Raw genomic sequence first — 20856 nt, 5'->3', positions numbered from 1 at the left:
GTATGGAAATTCAAAAGACCCTGAATAGCAAAAGCAACCCTGAGAAAGAAAAACGGAGCTGGAGGAATCAGGCGCCCTGACTTCAGACTGTATTATAAAGCTTCAATAATCAAGATAGTATGGCACTGGCACAGAAAAGAAATATAGAGCAATGTCAGAGGATAGAAACCCCGGAATAAACCTATGCAGTTATGGTCAAAAGAGTCAGGATATACAATGGAGAAATGGGGTCGAGCAATCCCACTCCTGCTATATACTCTGAAAAAACCATAATTCAAAAAGACACATGCACCCATTGTTCACTGAAGCACTGTTTGCAATAGCCAGAACATGGAAGCAACCTAAATGTCAAAGAGAGGAATGGATAAAGAAGCTGTGGTACATGTATAGAATGGAATATTATTCAGCCATAAAAAAACAAAATAGTGTCATTTGCAGAGACGGAGAAAAGATATAGATTGATATCATCAAGGGAGTGGCAGGGTTTCTAAGCATATGAACATATATTTAAGTGGTTAGATTGGAAATGACAGGTGACTTTAGTTAAAGCTTGTGACAATTAGAAAAATATTTGCTACTTATAATAACTGGTTACATCATTTTGTGTGTGTATGTATGGGATTGATCCTTTATTGAATCTGTAACTATAAATGATATAGTTATTAGTTATATTAGTACAAATAAAATGGATGGCAAACTAAGACAGGACATCTAATACCTTAGAAGGTAATAGGGTGAAAAGAGGAGGCTCTATGAAAGGAGTTGCGGTTGGGAAGGGAACTGTGTTGATAGAAATTAAATCTCTGTATGCTGGATGCCTTTCAGAAAATGATGTAGTGTTTTTTTTTTTTTTTTTTTTTTAATAATGCTTCTAAGTTAAAAGATGCTTGTGCCAGTGTTTATGAAAAAGATGCCTGAACTTATGTGTACTTTGTATCTGTTTGGATTTGCTTTGAGACCTAGTAATAATATGCAGATGGTGACTGCAGCCATGAAATTAAAAGACGTTTACTCCTTGGAAGAAAAGTTATGACCAACCTAGACAGTATGTTGAAAAGCAGAGACATTACTTTGCCAACTAAGGTCTGTCTATTTAAGGCTATGGTTCTTCCAGTGGTCATGTATGGATGTGAGAGTTGGACTGTGAAGAAGGCTGAGTGCCGAAGAATTGATGCTTTTGAAGTGTGGTGTTGGAGAAGACTCTTGAGAGTCACTTGGACTGCAAGGAGATCCAACCAGTCCATTCTGAAGGAGATCAGCCCTGGGATTTCTTTGGAGGGAATGATGCTGAAGCTGAAACTCTAGTACTTTGGCCACCTCATGCGAAGGGTTGACTCATTGGAAAAGACCCTGATGCTGGGAGGGATTGGGGGCAGGAGGAGAAGGGGACGACAGAGGATGAGATGTCTGGATGGCATCACTGACTCAATGGACGTGAGTCTGAGTGAACTCCAGGAGTTGGTGATGGACAGGGAGGCCTGGCATGCTGCAATTCATGGGGTCACAAAGAGTCGGACACGACTGAGTGACTGAACTGAACTGAACTGAACTGAACTGAATAATATAGATTTAAGAGTGCTCTTCAGGGCAGAAGTCAAAGAATCAGATCAATGGCAGGCAATGGAGCATTTGAAAGTGGGTAAGTGGGACCAGATCTCTGAGAAAAGGGAAGACAGAGACTGTTGGATATAAAGCAATTCCAAATAGAAAAGGAATTAGTGTAAGGAAATAAATTATGGTATAGGAAAAGTAATTATGTGCTTTGGAGGCAAACTAACCTAGATGTACCTAAGTTTGAGCTACTTTTTTATTAGCTTGTGAAATAAGACATTTTGCTTTTTTGTGTCTTATTTGCTATATAAAACTGAACACACAAACCAGCAATTATGAAATCTACCTCATAGAGTTATTGTAAAGACTATTGGTCTATAGAAGAACAATATGCTTGGCACATTTAATAAGGGCTCAAAAATTATAAATTTTTCTTATCCATAGTCCATATTAATATTAGAAAACCCTGGTGATGAATGTATGTAGCCTAAGATGTATCTCTGTTTCTCTGCCTTTCTTTTTCCATCTGTCATATCTATATATTTAACCATATATTAATATTCTATTTTGATTGTGGAAATTTTCTCAAGTCCTCTACAGCAAGTAGGGTTTTTTTTTTTTCAGGAAGAATGCAAACCTCTTTGAAATAGTATTTAACATAGTTTTAAAACTTAATCTATAATATATAGTGTTATTTTTGTCTCTGGCCATAAACTTGTGTTCCTATTATGTATATTGATTTTGTTGTTGTTGTTCAGTCACTAAGTTGTTTGCCTCTGTTTGTGACCCCATGAACTGCAGCACGCCAGGCTTCCCTGTCCTTCACTACCTCCCTGACTTTGCTCATATTCATGTCCATTGAGTCAGTGATGTCATCCAACCACCTCATCCTTTGTTGTCCCCTTCCCATCTTGCCCTCAGTCTTTCCCAGCATCAGGGTCTTTTCCAATGAGTCAGCACTTTGCATCAGGTGGCCAAAGCATTGGAACTTCAGCTTCAGCATCAGTCCTTCCAATGAATATTCAGAGTTGATTTCCTTGAGGATTGATCTCCTTGCTGTTCAAGGGACTCTCAAGAATCTTCTCCAGTAGTTCAAATGCATCAGTTCTTTGGTGCTCCACCTTCTTTATGGTCCAACTCTCACATCCATACATGACTACTGGAAAGAGCATAACTTTGACTATACACACCTTTGTTGGCAGAGTGATGTCTCTGATTTTAATACACTGTCTAGGCTTGTCATTATATACATAAAATTCATTTATTTATATAAAGCAAACATGAAATACCCACTATATTTAGGTTTGTGAATCAAATATACTCTTGAATATCATCCCAGGTAAAGAACAAATGATCAAATACCTACAGCTATTAGTTGGTTTTCAGTTACAAATTTTACTGACTTAATGTTCAGACTTGGAGAAGGCAATGGCACCCCACTCCAGTACTCTTGCCTGGAAAATCCCATGGATGGAGGAGCCTGGTAGGCTGCAAACCATGGGGTCGCGAAGAGTCGGACACGACTGAGCAACTTCACTTTCACTTTTCCCTTTCATGCATTGGAGAAGGAAATGGCAACCCACTCCAGTGTTCTTGCCTGGAGAATCCCAGGGACGGGGGAGCCTGGTGGGCTGCTGTCTATGGGGTCGCACAGAGTCAGACGCGACTGAAGTGACTTAGCAGCAGTAGCAGCAGCAATGTTCAGACTTGGTTACTTTTTTGATTCATCTAATAAAGTAAAATAGAATAAGAAGTCTTTGCCACTTCAATTTGTTAGATAATTTTTCAAATTGAGATTCTATTTTAAAAGACAAATGACATTGTAATTGAATACTATGTTCACTCATTACATAAAAGTATGCTGTGGTGTCATTACTAAATTTGCTTTTGATTTTCACAAAGTTGAGCATTTATATAATTATTAAGAAAAGCAGAAAAAGGAAAGGAGAGGTAAGAAAAGAGAAGTTAGATTTGGTGAGTAATAATTAATCATTCAAGCTAATACATGAAAGTCAAAAGTACTTATAGAAAACTTATAAAGATTATTTTATTCTCTATTTACTTGATAATATCTATAGTAGAAGATTTTAGTTATTAAGGTAAGTGAAAAATCATGAATGCAAATTTCTCAGCAAGATAATTTGTAAAATCAATATCATGTTGAGTAGCAGTATTACCAGTACATTTGATGTGTATCATGATTCTCCACAAATTACAAAATGGCCTGTCATTTTAATATTTTATTATTAATATCTAGTCAATATACTTTAATATAATAACTAATGTTTTATACAATGCTGTTTATTCAATACATTATAAACTCATTTATGATTTAAAAAATGTAAAATAATGATGCTAATTGTTTTGCTCATGTATTTATTCTTTAAACACTTATGTGCCTAGTATTGGACCTGGCTCCAAGAAGCTCTCAGTTTAATGTAAGATATTAACATCGACAAAATTCAATCTACAAACCAAGCTTTTCATGTCATTTGACTAGGTGGTAGACTGAATTGTTGGTTTCATGTCTTTACCTCACATTCTTGCCACAGATGCATGATAGGCAAAATGACTCCCTTCCCCTTTACCTTGGCCTTAGCTATATGCCATGATTTTTGTCAACTAGAGATTAGAAGACTCAATATAAGTGGAGGTTTGGAATGTGCATATATGCCTGGACTGTTTTGTTGAGTTCCTGACATCACCATGAGGAGAACACACTTCCTGTCTGTCTCTTTAACTTAGGCTCTGATATGAGATATGGAGCATATTAGAACTTGAGCTATAGCCTGAAGCCAATCTGACTAGGTTCAGTCAAGCCCTGTTGATAGCAGCCAGATCCCATCTGACATGTGTATCTCTGAGTGAGATAAACAGACATTCGTCATTGTAAGCCATTAAATATTTGAGAGTGTTTGTCATACATCATTATTGTGAAAATAATTTATATAAAGTTTAAAGATTAAGCAAAATAAATAGGAAAACCTTAGTATATACCAAAGATTCTCAACTGAGGAATATTATTTTGCTCCCAAGAAGACATTTGGCAGCGTCTAAAGACAGGGAGGCCTGGAGTGCTGCCATTAATGGGGTCGCAAAGAGTTGGACACGACTCAGTGACTGAACTGAACTGAAAGGCAGAAAGTGAAGAGGAACTAAAAAGCCTCTTGATGAAAGTGAAAGTGGAGAGTGAAAAAGTTGGCTTAAAGCTCAACACTCAGAAAATGAAGATCATGGCATCTGGTCCCATCACTTCATGGCACATAGATGGGGAAACAGGAGAAACAGTGTCAGACTTTATTTTTTGGGCTCCAAAATCACTGCAGATGGTGACTGCAGCCATGAAATTAACAGACGCTTACTCCTTGGAAGGAAACTTATGACCAACCTAGATAGCATATTCAAAAGCAGAGACATTACTTTGCCAACAAAGGTCCGTCTGGTCAAGGCTATGGTTTTTCCGGTGGTCATGTATGGATGTGAGAGTTGGACTGTGAAGAAAGCTGATTGCCAAAGAATTGATGCTTTTGAACTATGGTGCTGGAGAAGACCCTTGAGAGTCCCTTGGACTGCAAGGAGATCCAACCAGTCCATTCTGAGGGAGATTAGCCCTGGGATTTCTTTGGAAGGAATGATGCTACAGCTGAAACTCCAGTACTCTGGCCACCTCATGCAAAGAGTTGACTCATTGGAAAAGACTCTGATGCTGGGAGGGATTGGGGGCAGGAGGAGAAGGGGACGACAGAGGATGAGATGGCTGGATGGCATCACTGACTTGATGGACATGAGTCTGAGTGAACTCCGGGAGCTGGTGATGGACAGGGAGGCCTGGCGTGCAGCGATTCATGGAGTCGCAAGGAGTCGGACACTACTGAGTGACTGAACTGAACTGAACTGAAAGACATTTTTGCTTGTCACAAATTGAGAGGTTAGCTACTGGCACCCAATCCAGGATATCAATAATGCCCAGAATGGTCATTCTTGTTTTACAAACTTAAATTAGGTGTTGAAATAGTTCAAATATATAAGAAAAATGTTTAGTTTTTAAATATACTAATATGAATTATTGACTAAACGTTCACCCAAAATTCAAGGAATACAGCCACTAAATTGTCATATATCACTTATAATATTATGCTTTGAGATGCTTTCCAGATTCCAGTATTGCTCATAATTCCAATCTACCTTGTACACTGTTGCTAGTCTAATCTTTTATAAAAGTTACATTTGGATCATATTCTACAGATAATTTGTATAGGTAATTTTTGTAACTTTTAAAATCTTTTATATCTTGACTAAGTTGACTATATTCTAGAATCTGCTTCAAGAAACTCAGACCCACTGTGTCATACATATAGTGTTTCTTTTCATTGAATATTTACTCATTAATTTTCACATTGAATCTATTTTCAATGCTTGTTCAAGTTGAATAATCTATGCGAAGCAATTTATTTCTTTCAAAGAAAAGGCTTAAAGCATGTGTGTGTATGTCTGTGTGTGTAATATAGATATATAAGAATGAGTGTATAATATATGGATATAAATGCATATGAGTTTATTTGGGTGTTGGACCTGCTTTTAGGATTGCACCAAAACATCCTCCCTTATTATTCTGAGTTATCTAATTTATTATTTATTTCTCTTTAAATTTGTAAGTATAGGAAAGAAAAACCTAGTACTTAAATATTTTAAAATTGCAAACCTTGAGTAATGGAAGAAATCTATGGACACAGTATAATGATATATATGTAAAGATTAAAGGCAGCAATTACAGAGTCAATTTTTGAATAGATAATTAGAATGATCTGAGGCTGTCATTAGTTTAACACATAAATAAATTAAGTCAAATTACACAGTGTTGATGGGGAAGGAGGCTTTAAGGTTAAGTTTTGAGTCAAATTTTCTACCATAGCACTTATTATAACTGCATTATTTTTGTCTATTTACTGTGTCTTTCTCCCTTATGTCTGAAACCCATAAAACTGCCATGTATATTTGTGTTTATTATAAATATTTATATCTAAAATATATCACAAAACCTGGACAATGGCAAGTGCACAAGTTTGTTATTGAATAATTGAATGACTATGTGCCTATATGTCTATTAAATCTTTTAGAAAAGATGTTTAGAAAAAAAACGATATTTAGGAGTCAGTATGTTCAAATAATGTATAGAATTAATCTACATAATAATTTAATTAAGCACTGACTTGAAAATATTCAAAGAAAATTCATACTTATTTATTGCAGTGTCTGATAGAATGTCTGAAATGATTTCATGTGAACTTTTGTTTAGGTATGTACTGCTTGGAACCATTGGACTTCCTTGTAGGTTATAACTTTATAACCAATCCTAACCAATTCTAATTTTTTTAAGTAAAGTATCATAATGAACAAGTATTATTCATCATGAGTTTCTCTTGTATAATTCAGATCAAGCCATATTTTTTCCAGTTTTGTTGAAAAACTAGCATATATCACTATGTAAGTTTAAGATACACAGCACAATGGTTTGACATACATATATTGTAAAATGATTGTGACAACAGGTTCAGCTAACATCCATCTTCTCCTACAGATACAAGAAAAAGAAAATAAAAAAGAAAAAAATCTCATTTTGTTTTTTCTTTCTTATATACCATCCAACAGTTTTAGCTATAATCATCACATTGTACATTACATTCCTAGTAAATTATGTACTTTTTATTCACCTCCCCCCATTCCTCCTCCTCTGACCCTGTGCCTCTGGTAACTAAGAGTCTGACCTCTATTTCTATGACTTTTTTTAGACTCCAAATACAAGAGATCATGCAGTATTTGCCTTTATCTGTATCATTTAACATCCACATGTCTATGATTTTCATAGTTTTATTTTCCTGTAATTGAATCTTAATTTCATATCATGTGGTTCAAAAAGATGCTTGATATAATTTCAATTTTCTTAAATCTATTAAGGCTTGATTTGTGACACAAGATGTGATATATCCCAGAAGAAAGTGTCTTTTGATACTTTCAGATGGAATGCCCTATAAATATCAATTAAGTCTGCTTGGTGTATTATATCATTTAAAGCTTCTGTTTACTTATTCTCTTCTGGATGATATCCACCAGTGCATGTGGGGTGTTAAAATTCCCCACTATTACTGTGTTACTGTCAATTTCACCTTTTATGGATGTTAGCATTTATCTTATGTATTGAGGTGCTGCTACAGTGAGTTCACAGTACTAGGTAGGAGGGAATAAAAAGCAATCAAACCAGGATCTGTTCTCCTGGGAGGGGACTCAGAGAAATAGGAAGATTATATGAGAAAAGATCAACTCTAAAGAGTGAGTGCTTCAGGTCCCATTGCACACTCTAGTCCTGGGGTTCTAAATTGGGAGGACAACCCCCCTTAGCTGATTGGAAGGATTCTGGACTAACTGGAGGGCCTTGGGAAGCCTAGATTCAACTTTTAAGGAGCATGTGTGCACTGGTTTGCCCCCAGGCAGTGCATTAAGTGTAGCTAGAAAACTGCTGAAGTTGCTGCTGAGTTTTGCACTATTGCCTTGGTGCATGCCTCAGTCTGAGCTGAGTGAATACCTCAACCCTGTTCATTCCACATTGCATTTCAGCACTGGATCTATGGCCATGGAACACAAAGGTAACTTGGTTCAGAGCCAGCCTCTGGGCAGCAGTGGCCTTTTTTTTTTTTTTTTTTTTTTTAAATTCTTTTCAAGCAGAATATCAGATGCACCTCAGAACTCTGATAGCAGCAGGTCCACCACAGCTCATAGACAAATATACACAGAGAGTCCATGCAGTCCCCTCCTGCCCTGCAGTACAGCTCCACAATAGGGAGAAGCTGGTGAGGGCTGGGAGGTGTGGCCAGCCATGAGGCACAAAGGGGGCTTGATCCAAGCCTTTATCTGAACAGAGTGAGGGGTAAATATGCTAGTTATGCAAAAGCAGCACATTGGAGACAGCTTGGACTTCAGTCTGTAGCCAACACAAGATGAGAATCTGCTCAGGCTCCCATCCTTCAGTGCTCTCCTCTCTTGGGGCAAGAGTCATGGTGACAGAAGAGGAGAAAGCACACACTTAAAGGGAAGAAAGCTAGCCTGGGTCCAATGTTCAGGCCCTCTGCTCCAAAAACTTGGGCTTAGATCCCACACCTGATAGTGTGGTGATAACAGCGAGCAGAGACAAAGTCCTGCCTCACACCAGTCTCCAGTTCCAGTCCCTTAATCTCTGGCCCTCCCTAAACCAAATTTATAGCTGCCAGGTAGCCCACTGTGAGGAAAGACATGATTTATGTCCATGTAAAATCTAGCTCTCCCACCAAAGGCACTGGATACACAAAATCTGTACTGGAAAGCTACAACATAAGGACACTACTTTAAGACAACAATAGATAACTGACTTCACTTAAATTGACAGAGACGAAGAAAGTTATGTAAAACAAAAAGACAGAGGTACTACTTTCAACTAAAAGAGCAAGAGAAAAGCCTTGAAAAGATAAATTATGGGACAGAAATAAATGTTATAAGTAAATAATTCAAAGCACTAGTATAAAGAATGTTAACTGAATTAGGGGAAAGAGTAGATAAATGCTATGAGATTTTTTAGCAAGGACCTAGAAAATATTAAAAAAGGACCTAATCAGAAATGAATAATTTAATAACTGAAATGAAAAACACACTAGAAGGAATGAATCACAGGACTAAGTACATAGAAGAACATGCAAGTTATCTGGAAGATAGAATAATGGAAATCAACCAATCAGGACAACACAATGAAAAATAAAGTTTAAAAAAAAATGAGAACAACATAAAGTACCAGTTGCATAACACTAAGCATTCCAAAATTCACATTATAGGAGGCTCAGAGAAGAGAGCAAGAAAGGGAATGGAAAATATGTCTGATGAAATTATGGCTGAAATTTTCCCAAAACTGAAGAAGGAAAATGGTATCCAGGTACAGGAAGCACAGATAATCCCACACAAGATTAACTCAAATAGCCCCATAGCAACACATATTATAATTAAAATGGCGTAAATTAAATGTAAGAGTTAATACTAAAGGAAGCAAGAGAAAACGAAGAGTCATAAACAAGGGAATCCCCAAAAAAGCTACCAGTTTCATTTTTCTGCAGAAAATTTTCAAGGCAGAAGGGAGAGACATGATAATATTCTAAGTGTTGAAAGGGATGACCTTGAAATCTAGAATATTTTACCCTACAATGTTATCATCTAGAACTGAAGGAGAGATAAAAGAACTTTTCAGACATGCAAAAACTAGAAGAGTTTACCAAAACTAAACTGACACTAAAAGAAATATTAAAGGATCTTCTCTAATTGGAAAGTAAGTAATTTTTGACAAGGAAAATTTCTACTAGAAAAGATAAATACACAATAATGGCTGAGGTTCAACCAACAAAATAATCTACTACAAAAATACAAAAAAATATTTAGAAAGCAACTGTAACTACAATAAATAGTTCAGAAATATATATGAGAATGTAAAATATAACCTCAAAAACATAAAATGTGGAGAAATGGAGTAAATTATATCAGTATTTTAAGATATGTCTGAACTTAAGTAACTCCCAGTTTAAGACAAACAGATATAGGACAACATATATGAACTCATGATAAACACAAATGAAAAACCTATAACAAGGGACTTCCCTGGTGGTCTGATAGTTAAGAATCTGCCTGCCAATGCAGGGTATATAAGTTTGATCCCTGGTCCAGGAAGATTCCACATGTGGCAGGGCAACTAAGAACATGGGCTGCAACTAGTGAACCTGTGTCTGGCAGCTACTAAAGCCCACGTGCCCTGGAGCTTGTGCTCTGCAGTGAGAAGTCACCTCAACAAGAAGCCTGTCCCCTGCAAGTAGAGAGTAGCCTCTGCTTGCCAGAACTAAAGAAAGCATGTACACAGCAAAAGCAACCAAGACACAACATAGTAAAAAACAAACAAACAAAAAGCCCTACAAAAAGTACAGAAAAGCTATGAAAAAGAAACATAAGCATACTACTAACGAAAATCTTAACACAAGGGAACAAACAAGAAGAATAAATAGATAGAAAAGAAGTATAAAAAAAAACAGAAAAAAGTTATCAAGTTGCAATAAGTACAAACATATCAATAATTACTTAAAATGTCAATGGAATACATTTTCCAATCAAATGCCATAAGGTGCCTGATTGGATAAAAGAACAAAACCTATCTATATGCTGTGTGCAAGAGATGAACTTCAGAGCTAAAGACACAGACTGAAAATGAAAAGATTATAAAAGATAATTCATGCAAATATAAATGACAAGAAAGCTGGGTAGCAATACCAATATCAGACAAAAGAGACCTTAAAGGAGAGGCTATAACAAAAGATAAAAAATAAGGTATCATATAAAGGAATCAATTAAAAAAACAGTGTATCACACTTGTTACATACAGTCTTTTCCAATGAGTAGGTTTTTTGCATCAGGTGGCCAAAGCATTAGAGTTTCAGCTTCAGTATCAGTCCTTCCAATGAATATTCAGGACTGATTTCCTTTAGGCTTGAGTGGTTTGATCTCCTTGCAGTCCAAGGGACTCACAAGGGTCTTCTCTAACACCAAAGTTCAAAAGCAACAATTCTTCAGCGCTCAACTTTCTTTATAGTCTAACTATTACATCCATACATGACTACTGAAAAAACCATAACTTTGACAAGATGGACATTGGTTGGCTAACTAGTGTGTCTGCTTTTTAATATGCTGTCTAGATTTGGTCATAGCTTTTCTTCCAAGGAGCAGGCATCTTTTAATTTCATGGCTGAAGTCACCATCTGCAGTGATTTTGGAGCCCCCCAAAATAAAGTCTCTCACTGTTTTCATTGTTTGCCCATCTATTTGCCATGAAGTGATGGGACCAGATGCCATGATCTTAGACTTTTGAATGTTGAGTTTTAAGCCAACTTTTTAACTCTCCTCTTTCGCTTTCATCACGAGGTTCTTTAGTTCTTCTTCTCTTCCTGCCATAGGGGTGGTGCCATTTGCATATCTGAGGTTATTGATATTTCTCCCAGCAATCTTGATTCCAGCTTTTGATTCATCCAGCCCAGCATTTCTCATGATGTACGCTGCGTATAAGTTAAACAAACAGGATCACAATATACAGCCTTGATGTATTCTTTTCCTGATTTGGAACCAGTCTGTTGTTCCATGTTCAGTTCTAACTGCTGTTTCTTGACATGCATAAAGATTTCTCAGCAGACAGGTCAGGTGGTCTGGTATTCCCATCTCTAAGAATTTTCCAGTTTGTTGTGATCCACGTAGTCAAAGGCTTTGGCGTAGTCAATAAAGCAGAAGTAGATGTTTTTCTGGAGCTCTCTTGCTTTTTTGATGATCCAGTGGATGTTGGCAGTTTGATCTCTGGTTCCTCTGCCTTTTCTAAATCCGGCTTGAACATCTGGAAGTTCATGGTTCACATACTGTTGAAGCCTAGGTTGGAGAATTTTGAGCATTACTTTGTTAGCATGTGAGATGAGTGCAATTTTTGTGTGGTAGTTTGAACATTCTTTGGCCTTGCCTTTCTTTGGGATTGGAATGAAAGCTGACCTTTTCCAGTCCTGTGGTCACTGCCGAATTTCCCAGATTTGCTGGCATATTGAGCATACCACTTTCACAGCTACAAACAAAGCTAGTGGTGGGGATGGAATTCCAGTTGAGCTATTTCAAATCCTAAAAGAAATTGTGGAATGTAAGCCAATATTTAAACTTTATAATTAAAAAGTGTAATGTAATTTGGCCTAAAAATTCATTAGCCCAGAAAAAATAAAAGAATGAAAACATACACTCCCAAGACTATATAGTCAATTTATTTTTTTTTAATTACCTGTAGGGAAACAAATTAATTTTATACTAAAATATAAAGGCATTTGCTTTTTTGTGTTTTTTGTGACCCTGATGCTGGGAAAGATTGAAGGTGGAAAGAGAAGGGGATGACAGAGGATGAGATGGTTGGATGACATCATTGACACAGTGGACATGAGTTTGAGTAGACTCTGGGAGTTGGTGAAAGAGAGGGAAGCCTGGCATGCTGCAGTCTGTGGGGTCGCAAAGAGTCGAACACGACTGAGCCACTGAACTGACTGACTACAAGTTCTTAGATAACCTAAGCAAAAGGTGCATGAGGATATACAAACTTAATGATCATTAATAGAAGAAGCAAGAGTTCCTCAAACCTGAGAAAATTGTATAGTTTAGAGGGAAATTGACACATCCAATACAACACAGGCACAAACCAGAACTGAACTACTCAAAATGTTGTGAATTAAAATTAAGCTACACTGAGGAAACCAGAAGGGAAAGAGACACATGTACCCCAATGTTCATCGCAGCACTGTTTGTAATAGCCAGGACATGGAAGCAACCTAGATGTCCATCAGCAGATGAATGGATAAGAAAGCTGTGGTACATATACACAATGGAGTATTACTCAGCCATTAAAAAGAATACATTTGAATCAGTTTTAATGAGGTGGATGAAACTGGAGCCTATTATACAGAGTGAAGTAAGCCAGAAAGAAAAACACCAATACAGTATACTAATGCAAATATATGGAATTTAGAAAGATGGTAACAATAACCCTGTGTACGAGACAGCAAAAGAGACACTGATGTATAGAACAGTCTTATGGACTCTGTGGGAGAGGGAGAGGGAGGGGAGATTTGGGAGAATGGCATTGAACCATGTATAATATCATGAATGAAACGAGTCGCCAGTCCAGGTTTGATGCACGATACTGGATGCTTGGGGCTGGTGTACTGGGACGACCCAGAGGGAGGGTATGGGGAGGGAGGAGGGAAGAGGGTTCAGGATGGGGAACACAGGTATACCTGTGGCGGATTCATTTCGATATTTGGCAAAACTAATACAATATTGTAAAGTTTAAAAATAAAATAAAATAAAATAAAATAAAAACAGAAACTGAAAAACTAAAAATAAAATAAAATAAAATTAAGCTATTAAATTGGGTTTCAAATTCCTTGATAATATAAACTATAATATATCTTAACATATTATGTCATTCAGTATATAATAATAATCCTTTTGAATTCAAATTAGCTGGCTGAAGCATCTCTTCAGTTTAATCTGGAAGTTAGTGGTAACAGAATTTGAAATAAAATCAACTTGTTTATAATATATGCACTCAATGTATGTTTACCTCTATGATTTTCCTACATATATTCAAGAAAAGAGAGTTTAAAGAGATGTTTTTACCAGTGAGTAACTTTGCTGCTGCTCCGTAACTATACTGACCTGAGCCTTCAGAAGATTCTAAGAATTACATAACTAAGTGCCCTACTTTCAGGAAGGGACCCTGACAAAATATACATTCACAAAACTGCTTTTATTACGTACAGATACCATAAAGAAAAGTGAGAGTGTTGCATAAGCACAGAAGTGTATCATCAGAAGTTAGATGAAGAATGCGTTTTCTATACAGCTTTAACTGATGAGAATAAATAACTGGGAAAAAATGTTATAAAAAATAACATACCAAAATAAGTTTCCAAAAGTGACATGAGGGAAATAGGAGGCTCATCATTCTAAACTCTGTGAGAGAGAACTAGAATAAATCTTGGAAATCACGCATTATGTGGTAACATTTACAATTTTATGCTTCTTTACACTTTTTATTAATTGAATGAAAACTTCTATTTACTGTGGAGCACTGGGAAATTCTGACAAGCAGTGAAGTATTCTGCTTCTCAAAAGAGTGAAGGTATTTGCCTTAAGAAATATATAGAAATAAAAACAAATACTCTATTGCTAGGCTGTTAAATCTTGAAACAAAAATTTTTAAAATTATTATTCTGGATAATCCTTTTAATTTAGAATCATTAAAAACTGGTCAATAGATTACAACTTCTCTGATCAGAGGAAGAGGCTGCTAGACAAATACTTCCTAACAATCTGACTAAATTGCAGCATGACAACATGAGCCAGTATATAAAGCCAGAAAGGGTTTAAAAAACTATCATATTACAGTGAACAAATATACCTGTGGTGACATTTGTAAGCACAATGTCTTCAACCTACATAGTGTCCAGCCAGGGTAATAGTGTGTCTGGATAGAACTGAACAGTAGTATACAATTTATATTTAATGTTTAATTCCTAAACATGTTAATATTTGTGTACATTTTTACTTCATATCATCATGGCTTTACAAAATATAATGGATTTTGAGTTTGGGGATATCATCTGTGTTCTAATTAAGAAAAAGTGAAACTCTCATTAGACAGTGATTTAAAGTACTTCAGTGTATTTTACTTACAAAGTAACTATCAAGGAGAGGCAACATATTATAGAGAAAGCAGATTTGCCTTTTGTAAATTTGAATCCAAAATTATAGTTAAAGTATTTTGTTACTTTCAGGGTTTTATAAACCACTGGTGGGCAAACTAAAGCCAATGAGCCAAACCTGATGACCACTTGTTTTTATATAAAAAATAAAAGTCATTTAAAAACAGTCATGTCATCTACCATTACTTTTACACCCAATGATGTTGCTGAGTAGCTGAATCAGTATTTGGGTTTAGGCTGCTATAACAGACTGGGTTGCAACCCACAGAGTCAGTAGCTTGTAAGCAATATGTTTGTTTGTTTTTTCTCTCTCACAGTTCAAGAGGCTAGAAACCAGTGTGACTGCCAGCATGGTTAGATGAGGGCTCTCTTCCAGGTCCAGGACCGCACCAGGTCTTTTATCCAAAGTCCTCAACTCCTAATACCAACATATTGGGAAACGGATTTAAACACATGGATCTCAGAGTAAAACATGCAAACCATAGCAGGCAGAGATGATATTCCCCAATGCTGAAAATATTTACTACCTGAATCTTTAGAGAAAATGTCTGCTGTTACCTCTTCTAGAGCATCAGAAGGTAGGCATTAGTTATTGGATACATATTTTTGACTGTAGAAAATTATAATTATTCTCAAATATTACAGTTTAGCAAATTAATTATGGTTTCTTATAATGATACAAAGTTATTTGAGATTTAGCTTTTTCTACCTAGTCTACCAGATCAACTTTTGCAACCAACATAAACATTTAGAAAATAAACAAGTTCAGTGAGGAAAAAGTAAAATAGTGTTTGGGGCAGAACTGAAGAAATACATAAGGATTATAGGTACAACCTGTGGTAATAAAATAACTGCACAGTAGCTAACAGCTAAGATTTTTATATCATCAGAATTACTGAATACCAGAACTTACTGATGAGTCCAATTTTGCTGTTAGAGTAAAATGGCAGTATAAGATCACCTAAATGTAATCAATCTAGATGGAAATGAACTTTTGTACTTTCTTTGATTTATTGAGTTATTTGGTCAGTATACATCCTAATGAGAACTTTTACCCAATCAGTGATCTAAGGACTAATATCTACCTTTTTTCCCTCTAATATCTTTCTCAGATGTTCCCAAGATGCATTATGCCAAGAGTCATGCCACGCTGCATGCTCTACTGATAGCTGATTCATCTGTGTTACATCTTCTAAGACTACTATTAGTTGTGTTTTCAGCTTCTTTTTATATTTCCTTTAGTCTAGGTCAGAGTGATTTGTGCATCGTGTTTCTTCTCTTCTTTCTGCTGTCATCTTGTGTCTTAGTGGCATACTTATGAGGATGGATGCTATTATTAATCTCACTTGCTTACATTGTATGGAGCCATTATAATCTCAATGGAAGAAAGAGAACAGAATGATTCAATTATAAAGACTTTAGTGGATGAAGCTCATGCATCATGCTGTTTCTTTATCTATTTTTATTTTAACATTTTACTTTTGAAAAAACTATAAAAAGTTAATAAAATTTAATTTTTTTGCAATTCTTAATGTTTTTTGACATATGTAATTCTCACATAGATATATGTGTCATATAAAGAATATTAGTGTTTCTACTTTAGGTCAGGATCCTAACCAGATTACCCAACTGAATTTCCATAATTACTTAAATGAATAAGCCTAATCTGAAAGTCTCGATATTTTTACATTAAAAAGACAAAATGTGTAGTACTTCACTATAATAAAAAAAATTACAGGGAGGGTTCATGAAAAAATATGAAAAAATGTTTTTAATTATAAATTTTATCTATTTCTTAAAACTATAGATGTACAGGACTTTGGTCTCTTCATTAGCTTGGGACTAGCTTATATAGCCTGAAAGCAGACATTTTGGAAACTATAATATTTATAAATTTGAGTTCATTTCCAATTTTGAAATGGGGCCAAATTCGACTGTAAGTAAAAGGGTTTCTATCCTACATTTTTGGTTTGTCAAGAAATTAATGTTTTACTATCACACAGGACTCTGGGCCAGAAAGCTATTTAATTTTTAATCGTGCTATTATTTTTCTACTTGCAAAGATGTGAGAGCAGTGAAAATATTCTTGCAACAATCAAACTGTCAGTACATTTTTCTACTGAAGAGTTTAGATTACCATTGACATTTTCATATGTCTGTGTCTGAGTCTGCTTAGTAGCATAGAATTATTACAGTTGTTCTGTTGCCACAGGAAGGTACGCATTTTGTCCATTTGCCACAATGGCCCCATCTCAATACACAGAAACTAACTCAGTCTACCTAAATCCAAGGGATGGAGTAAAAGCTCTATGTACTGTTAATGTAATGCATGTTCTTTCTTGTGCTATGGAGAGGCTCTGAATAGCAAAGGCTAAATAGTTTTGCATAAATTAAATTTCTCCTTATAACAAGTCTTTACTCTCAGTACCTAGTTGTAACTCAATACAAATTGGCTAGAAAATTAGGGCGCTTTTAACTTTGTAGTGATAGGATTTTTTAATGGCTTTTCATGAGGACTTTCTAAAGAAATACATAAGGCTAATGATAATGAAGTGAGTGAGTATCATAAACAGAAATGTAATCTTCTCAGGGCACACTGTAATTAATAATTTATTTGATAAATAACTCAGGAATCCAAATTTGCTGAATGTTAATTCAAAGGTTGAAATCATGACATTGGGTATTACCTGTTTCACAGACAATCATTAACCTACATGTCTTAGAAGTCAATCAGCCTCCTTGTTGACTATACACAAAGTTAAACCAATCAATAGTCTTTAATGGTCCTAGTTCTTCTGCAGATTGCCCTGGAGATGTTTCCCAAGGAAATTGTTGAATGGAAGTTTCTTAAAAAGACTCATTTGTAAACTTGTATAGTTCTGACCAGTGAAAAATATTTGGTATAGGTTATGTAGTATTATCTGCTGCTGTAAATAAACAATCAATATATATTATTAATAATAATTGTTACTAATCACTACCTTAAAAAGCCATCTGAATGATTTGTATTAAAAAATATCAGTGTTCTATGCTTTGTGTAAATTTTAAATTAGGATGAGAGGACTTCACTTTACATCTTGGTTGAGATATCTTTTCCCATGTTTCAGGCTGGAAAAGGAAGTTCATCTAAAGATCTGTGCTTTTAAATGCATACACTATGTAAGGAATAATGTTAACATATTTTTATTATTTTAATTTAAGTTGTAGGGTAAAATGGAAACCATTAATGTCTGTCTAAATGAGATTTAAGATGTAGTCTTAATGCAAAGTGAGAAGAAATTTCTGGTGTTTGCCTGCTCATCTTTGTAACTCTCCTGACTAAGTATGTTCACATTCAGCAACCAGTCTTGGCTCCCGCTTCCATGGGAAATATCAAGCTCTCAGTGCTACATTGGACTGGGGACATAAATCTGGCTTCTATTTAAGAAAAAGTATCTAATGAAGCAACTCAGAAAACTAAGAAGACAAAGACAAATGAATATTTAAGAGCACCTATTGTGGCAGGGATAAGATGAGGACTTCCGTCATGGGTCACAACCATGTGGAAAAGGGGCTTGTGCAACTCCCTGAAGCTATAAGCCATGTCGTGTAGGACATCATAAGACAGATGGGTTGTAGTGAAGAGTTATGGCAAAACGTGGTCCACTGGAGGAGGAAATGGTAACCCACGCCAGTATTTTTGCCTGGAGAACTCCATGAACATTATGAAAAGGCAAAAGGATATGATGCCACGAAATGAACCCCCCCAGGTCAGAAGGTGTCCAATATGCAACTGGGGAAGAGCAGAGGGCAATTACTAGGAGCTCTAGAAAAAAATTAAACAGCTAGGCCAAAGCAGAAACAACACTCAGTTATGGGTATGTCTAGTGGTGAAGGTAACATCCAATGCTATTAAGAACAATATCACATTAAAACCTGGAATGTTAGGTCCTGAATCAAGGTAAACTGGATGTGATCAACAGGAGACAGCAAGGAAGGACATCAACATCTCAAGAATCAATGAACTAAAAAGGACAGGAATGGGGGAATTTAATTTGGATGACAATTATATCTATGACTGTGGACAAAATCCCTTAGAAGAAATGGAATAGCCCTCATACTCAACAAAAGAGTCCAAAATTCATTACTTGGGTACAATCTCAAAAATGACAGAATGATCTTGGTTCATCTCCAAGATAACCAGAGTAACAGGTAAGTTTGGTCTTAGAGTACAAAATGAAGCAAGACAAAAGCTTACTAAGTTTTGTCAAGAGAACACACTAGTCAGAGCAAACAGCCTTTTGCAACAACCCAAGAGACAACTCTATACACAGACATCATCAAATGGTCAATACTGAAATCAGATTGATTATATTTTTGCAGCCAAAGATGGAGAAACTCTATACAGTCAACAGAAACAAGACCTGGAGCTGACTGTGGCTCAGATCATCAGCTCCTTATTGCAAAATCCAGGCTTAAATTTAAGAAAGTAGGGAAAATCACTAGGCAATTCAGGTATGACCTAAGTAAAATTCCTTATGATTATATAGTAGAGGTGATGAACGGAGTCAACAGTTTAGATCTGCCTGAAGAACAATGGATGGCACTTCATAACATTGTACAGGAGACAGTGACAAAAACCATCCTAAAGAAAAAAAAAAAACGCGAGAAGGAAAAGTGGGTGTCTGAGGAGGCTTTACAAATAGCTGAGGAAAGAGGACAAGTGAAATGCAAGTGAGAAAGGTAAAGATATACCCCAGTGAATGCAGACTTCCAAAGAATAGCAAAGAGGGATAGGAGGGCATTCTTAAATGAAAAATACAAAGAAATAGAGGGAAACAATAGAATAGGAAAGACTAGAGATCTCTTCAAGAAAATTACAGATATCAAGGGAACATTTCATGTAAGGCTGGGCAAAATAAAGGACAGAATGGTAAGGACCTAACAGAAGCAGAAGAAATTAAAAAGAGGTGGAAGAATACACAAAAGATCTGTACAAGAAGGGTCTTTATGGCTTGGATAACCAGGGATGGTGTGGTCACTCATTTAAACTCAGACATCCTAGAGTGTGAAGTAAAGTGGACCTTAGAAATCATTAATACCAACAAAGCTAGTGGCAGTGATGGAATTCCAGTTGATCTAGTTCAAGTCCTAAAAGACGATGCTCTGACAGTGCTGCACTCAATATGACAGCAAATTTGGAAAACTCAGCATTGACCACAGGACTGGAAAAGATCAGTTTTCATTCAATCCCAAAGAAGGGCAACAACCAAAATATTCAAACTACTATACAATTGCATTCATTTCACATGTGAATAAGGTTATGCTCAAAATCCTTCAAGCTAGGCTTGCTTCAGCAGTACATGAACCAAGAACTTTTACATTTACAAGCTGAATTTCAAATAGGCAGAACTGTGCATAGATCATATTGCCAACACTCACTGGATCATGGAGAAGGCAAAGAAATTGCAGAAAAATGTCTACTTCTGTTTCATTGACTACGCTAAAGCCTTTGTGTGGCTCACAACAAATTGTGAAAAATCCTTAAAGAGACAGGAGTACTAGACCACTTTACATGGCTCCTGAGAAACCTGTATGTGGGTGAAGAAGCAAGAGTTAGAATTGGACATGGAACAATGGACTGGTTCAAAATTCAGAAAGGAGTATGATAAGACTGTATTTTGTCATCCTGCTTATTTAACTTATATGCAGAGCATATCACACTAACATCCATACTAACCATACACCATACTAACATTCATCCATCATACTAACATAGCATACATCCATGCTGGGCTGGCTGAATCACAAGCTGGAATCAACTTTCCAGGAGAAATATCAACAACCTCAGATATACAGATGATACCACTCTAATGGCACAAAATGAGAAGGACCTAAAGAGCCTATTGATGAGGGTGAGAGAGGAGAGTGAAAACGCTGGCTTAACCCTCAGCAATAAAAAATCTAAGATCATGGTACCCAGTCCCAT

The 20856-nt window shown here is 36.1% G+C and overlaps 1 long non-coding RNA gene across 1 annotated transcript in view; it reads left to right on the top strand.

The window, feature by feature from the left end:
• The window catches only part of LOC129644772 (uncharacterized), a 30597-nt gene extending 14235 nt beyond the window's left edge, over window positions 1-16362 (top strand). The window contains exons 2-3 of the long non-coding RNA XR_008710979.1: window positions 15206-15466; window positions 16001-16362. This is a non-coding gene — a long non-coding RNA (uncharacterized LOC129644772). The remainder of the gene's footprint in view (window positions 1-15205; window positions 15467-16000) is intronic.
• Window positions 16363-20856: the final 4494 nt, after the last annotated feature.

Source organism: Bubalus kerabau, chromosome 2 (assembly GCF_029407905.1).
Source record: "Bubalus kerabau isolate K-KA32 ecotype Philippines breed swamp buffalo chromosome 2, PCC_UOA_SB_1v2, whole genome shotgun sequence".
Taxonomy (NCBI): Eukaryota; Metazoa; Chordata; class Mammalia; order Artiodactyla; family Bovidae; genus Bubalus; species Bubalus kerabau.
The sequence above is the reverse complement of the archived record's forward strand: the minus strand, read 5'-3'. Positions and strand labels throughout refer to the sequence as shown.